Genomic DNA, 6,152 nt, shown 5'->3' with positions numbered 1-6,152 from the left:
TCAACCCAAATGTGGTAAATCCATACATCCGCATAGAACAATCAGCTGAACATCTAATACATAGGGGAAAATTAACTCATAGATGATCATTTCAAATTTGAATTAAACATTTGTTACAACTAAGCCACATTTTTAAATCATTATTTTAAAAGCATCCCACAAAAGTAACGATGCAAAATGATCAACAACTTGCATTTGTGTGGCTGTGGAGAAAACCATGAAAACTGCTCGGCCAGAAATGGAATTTTTAAAGGTAACAACCGCAACTTTGGGTCAGAGGACAAAAAAAAAATCATCGTCAGAACATGGAGCCATGAGACAAAAACAGACAGAAAATGTAGTATCACATTGACACAAACATAAAGAACGTAAAGACCAAAGAGAAAGTGAGAAGCTGCATCTATAACGGTCAAGCTTGACCATTTCAGTCTTAGATAAATAGGTCTTTGAGCCAGTCACATAGCAAACACTGTGCAGTGAGCAGAAATGTAGCATGTTCACAAATATAATAAACAATCAAGTCTGTAATTTGGAAAATCAAATCTGTTTGACAGATTTCTGCAGAAACTGATTTGAGCAGAATCATGCAGTGAACTTTATGGCTGGTGAGACACAGACTTCACTGGAGTCAGATAAAAATACATATTGTTTTTGCTGTTTAATTGACCACATGCATTTTGAGCATTGAACATGTTTTACGAGCACTCCTGTTTCTCTTGCACTTATAAATGCAGGTGTGCGTTCAATAGTGTGATGCTGCCATCTAGTGCGTTGAGCAGACCCATGAAACTTAAAAGGTGGATGTGAAGAAACTGCTGCTGTGAACAAGCACTGAAATCCCTCTTTTCTTTGCGCAATGGCTGCACAAATTCACAAAATTCCAAACTGAATTATGAGACATGGATGAGGGTCAAAAATGAAACTCAACATTCTTGACATTAGAAGATTGTTCATTCTTCAGGTCTTCCTCAATTCTCTCACATTTGCCAAGCATCTTTTGTTCCTCAGCAAACTCCTGCAAACACTTCCTTTTATTAAACTGGTAGTTAAATAAAACTATAAACAGATGAATACATACAATAATTATTATCCTTCAGAAATATAATTTAGAGTTTAAACAAATGAAAGCAGCAAAAAATTTCCAATCCTAATTTTTACAACACAAATAATTATTAAAATAAACAATCAACCTAAATAGCATTTCTAAAGTCTACACAATAATTTGGAAATGTGGATGAGACTGGATGGTGATTTCACATCCCATTGTGGTCATGTGGTGATACCTGAGTGTAAGCAAACCACTTTCAGTGTCAGGCTTATTGAATAAGTTTGGAATGATAACATTAGTTATTGCGGCTGATGTTCTATTGTGTGTTTTGTGCTTTGACATTATGTTCAATAAAGATGGAAAAAAATGTGAATGAAAAGCAAAATAAAGTGGCGGTCTTTTACACCCAAATAAAAATTCAGTGTCATGCTCTGTTGACATCACAAGGAGGTAATAACAAACTGACCCAGTAGGGGGAGCAATCCAACAGCAAGAGGGGGACAAATCACAGTCCAGAACAGTACTGTATGGTTACATTCCAAAACTCACTTACTTCTGTGGAGGGTCTTTAGAGTGGGGTAATAAAGATTGTAGATCAGGAACCAATAAAGTACCTTTACTGTCTCCTTTATTGAAATACAAAATTTTGAAAATCACCAATTTGATCAATTTTAGAAACAGTAAAAAGCAATGTGTGTCACATTAAAAAATGTTTTAATGAGCTTGAATTCGTCCAACAACATTTCAATAGGTTGCTGTGTCTCATCGTCGTGGTGTTATGGCATTTTTTTAAGTAAAATTCCATTAAGGAAGTACAAGGTACCTTTTAGGGTAACATCACAGCAGCACCGAGACACAGAAAAGCCCGTTAGAAGTGTTAAGGAGTTGGACCCTTTTTTCTGTTAGATAAAAAGCCAATCATTGCTTTATATTTGTCCGTGGCTCATCTGTTGCTACATTGTGACTGTGTTTAGATCACGTGACCACCGGCAACAGTGTCCGTTTTGGTTCAGTTGTTCTGCTCCGAGGATGGATTATTTTCAGACTATTACTACTACTTATTTAAGCTCAGTCTGAGACCACCTCCAAAAATGGGTCAGAGAGCAGTTTCTGGTCCTGGATCAGAGTCTGCTTGATTGTTTTCAGACGGAAAATTTGTTCCGGATTATTGGGGGAAACGAACTCTGGTTCACTTTCAGCGGACCAAATGTGTAGACCAAAAATCCCTCAGGTTCAAATTTAAATCAGGGTTTTGATGGAGAGAACTTTGCGGTCAAGGAAAAATAGAGATAGTTTAGAGATTTGGGAGAAATTGTTGTTATAAATATAAAACAGTGATGTGATCCCCAAGCAATAATCACTGGCCATATCTCAATGTTACAAAGCAGTGTAACATTTCTTTGCTTTGTTTGATGTTAATCATTTGCATTCCAATAGGTTTTGTTGTACAATTCAAGCCCTCAAACCTTTCTAGATGGTAGATCAACATCTGGAAAAAATATGGATTTGAGAAAAACATTTCTGAGGCAATAACACCACCTTAAAGAGCCTATAGCATGAAAGCTTTTAAGTGCATTATAATGTTTATTCCTCATAAAAGACAACCCCAAAGCTGTATTTTGATCTCACATTGTGAAATAGACAAGTGAGCCCCTTCCAGCTGCCAGCACCGCCTCCAGGCTAATACACAAACACACACTTTCTCCAATGATCTAGCGGTGATCGTCATAGATGCTTTCATTTTATATGCAGAATATCTTTATATGTATCTTTGTAAAAGTTCAGATTTTGTTTGTTTTCATGGGTGAAACACAGACACACAGTTAAGGCCACCTCTGTGTTGACGTCGAAAAAGATGAGAATGAGAGAAATGCATTTTTATTTTCAAATCCACTCTGCGAAAATTGTCATATATATTAATTTGACTCAGCATTTCCAGAGGGGAGACGGGGCGATGACGTGGGTGCTGTCTCCGTCTGTCCGGCTGCTAAGAGACAAAGACATATACTAAGCAACGCGGCAAGGCATATGGCCCTGTGTTAGCGGCAGGGGAGAAGCTTTGTGAAGGTTGTGCACTTCTGATGATTGTACACAGCTTCTCAGGACTTCAAAGCAGCATTTCCGCCTAATGCGGTCTGGAGTTTGGGACCACAGCCTCCTTCGGAAGCCCCGCTGTCTGTAGCCGGATGCACCAGCTAGGGCTCGGATGGAGTCTGGGTTTGAAGCTTCTCCATCGGACTAGCTTTGTCTTCGGTCGGAGCTAAACCCGGCCCACTAGCCCGGAGACAAAGCTAGTCACGGGCAGCTTCAAAGGAGGAAAGCTGCTACGCAGACCTGAGAAACTCTAAACCATCATATAAATTTGTGTTTCCAGTAGTGTCCAGAACAAAATAAAGGCTGATGTAATTCCCACACATTTACATCCAAGATGCTCAATGTGGCACTCGCACTGAGTTTTAAGTCCCTCCACGGCTAATGTTTTTAGCACGTATTAGCCTAATGCTAACGCTTTTTCCGGGTCCTTACAGCCAAGAAAAAAAGCACTGACCGCACAGATTTAAAAAATTATGAGCGAGCACGCCCTTAGTAATAATCATAACAGTAATAAAAGCACATTTAGAAGATATGTGTTGGTCCAACCAGCAAACGTCAAACGTTTAGCATGGCGAAATTTGCTAGAGCTGTTGATGGGGGAAAATCTTTGCGAAACTGAAGAAGACTATCTTCTAGCAATGAATACTGGGCTGGATCTCCTTGAGAAGGCGGTGAGTTGATGAAGTGAGTGTCCACAGCTGGTTCCAATCTTTAGAGGCAGAAAACAGAGGGGAGGAGAACTGACAGAGGCTCCATGACAAACATGGCTGTTTCAAAACAAACAAACAATGAAATCACAATACAATTTTCATTTGAAAATATTATTAATGTGATAAAAATGTAAAATGTTTTGGAAGAGACTGTGGAGTATATTTGAAGAGATATTTGAGGTAAATAAATACTTCTACATTTTATTTTTATTTTCAAACTATCATGCCGTAAGACAGATAAGATAAGATATTCCTTTATTAGTCCGACGATGGGGAAATTTCCTTGTTGCAGCAGCAGTACAGGGGGGGTATTCCAGGGTGGTATTCCAAAAAGCAGGTTATGCTAGCTCTCACAGTAAGTTTGAGGCTAAGGAAGTTGATAACCTCAGCTTTCGGTTCCAGAAATGGAGGTGTGTTTCAGGATATGTCAAGTTGCCATAGCAACTTATGCTCTGAACACAACCAGGGGGGTATTCCAGGAAGAATGTTTAAACTAGCCTGACTTTAAGCCTGAACTCTGGCTGAAATCCGCCTGAACTTGCTTACTCGGTGTATGTCGGTTCCAAAAGACCGGATATGAGTTGGCGTAATTACGCCCGACTTGGTAACCCTGGGTTAATGCATGTGCATGTCAAGTACATAAAGACATCCTCAATGGATCGCCGATTTCTGGAGTCACCATGGAAACACGTGGAAAAAAGAAAGCGCTACACTTCAGTGAGACGGAGTCTGAGGTTTTAATGACGGCGTATGAAGATTATAGGTCCATCAAAAAAGTAATACGGCTGCATCAGCAATTGAGCAAAAGAAAGAGTTTCTGCTTGTAGTAGAAGAACAGACAAAGTAAACGCACAAGTTTCTGATCTTATTTCCATTTTCCCTGTGACTCATATCCCAAGTCGAGCGTAATTAGTCTAACTCATATCCGCTCTTTTGGAACTGACATACCCAGAGTAAGCAAGTTAAGGCGGATTTCAGCCAGAGTTCGGGCTTAATATCAACATATAAAAAAAATCAATATATAAATCAATATATAAAGAAAAAAGAAAAACTATGGAGTCAACATACACACATATTTACACAATGTACACAATATACATTTCCAATAAAAAAAGTGTGTAGTTTACCATTAGCACACATTCCACAGCAGCTGTCTTAACCACTTTAAACTAAATCAAACTTTATTTATACTACGAGGATAATTGTTTTTCAGTATTTGTTTAGAATTTCATGATTCCTTTTTTATTCGTGTTTACAAAACAGATGATATTTCCTTCTGTGGTTTATCAAAAGATGTCTCCCTCAGCTGCTTTACCTGCAGAGGGTTTACCAGAGCTGACACACCTCTGAACCAGATCCTCATTCATATTGATCTTTTTTGAAGACTGAAAGGACTGCTTCCTCCATTGTTTGCTCATGTATTGCTTTCCCTTTTTCTCCTGGATGGATTAATCAGTAAGGATGTGATGATGGCGTACTTCCTCCGGGCCAACCCGCTGCTGCAGAGTAAGATGGGGCCCGGATTCATCCACAATTTCCAGGAGATGACCTATCTGAAGCCCACTTTCTGTGATCACTGTGCAGGATTTGTGCGTATCTGCAGTTTATGTTTATTACTTTTTTTTAAACTTTCTTTTCTAAAGACTGACAAAAACGGCAAAATACCGTCAGATATAACAATTCAGTTATCCAATCCAAAATTATCCAAATTTGTTGGTTTATTCTATAAGATTCGGCACATGCTCCCATCAGATGTGTTAAACGTGGCTTTCCAAGGGGGAGCAAAAGCACACACTGGGACACAGTCTGCAGTCAGAACATACAATCAATTGTTTATTGGTGCAGGTGCAGTTTAAATAGGCAGTGACATGGCATGACCACAGGGAAAACACCTGAGAAGAATTCTCAATAATTGGGAGCACACCCATTGGACAATCAACCTGTTAACACTTCCACTTGTTCATCATTCATTTTCTATACCATTTTTCCCTTTCAGGGTCACGGGGCTGCCGGAGCCTATCCCAGCCAATTGTGGGCGAAGGCAGGGGATGCCCTGGACAGGTCGCCAGTCTGTCGCAGGGTAGAATATCCACAATAACACATCCATTCACTCTCACAGTCATGCCTATGGTCAATTTAGAGTTGCCAATCAACCTATGAAACATGTTTTTGGATGGTGGGAGGAAGCTGGAGATCCTGGAGAGAACCCACGCATACACGGGGAGAACATGCAAACTCCACACAGAAAGGTCCCCCATTGATGTTCTGTTTCAGGTCTCCCAGCTGGGACTTGAAGCAGG

At 39.7% G+C, this 6,152-nt stretch overlaps 1 protein-coding gene across 1 annotated transcript in view; it reads right to left on the bottom strand.

Moving 5' to 3' along the window:
• Window positions 1-6,152, bottom strand: part of LOC105357330 (cadherin-1-like) — a 66,857-nt gene that overhangs the window by 28,214 nt on the left and 32,491 nt on the right. The window lies entirely within an intron of this gene.

This window comes from Oryzias latipes, chromosome 15, assembly GCF_002234675.1.
Source record: "Oryzias latipes chromosome 15, ASM223467v1".
Lineage (NCBI taxonomy): Eukaryota > Metazoa > Chordata > Actinopteri > Beloniformes > Adrianichthyidae > Oryzias > Oryzias latipes.
This window is presented reverse-complemented; position numbering and strand designations above follow the sequence as displayed.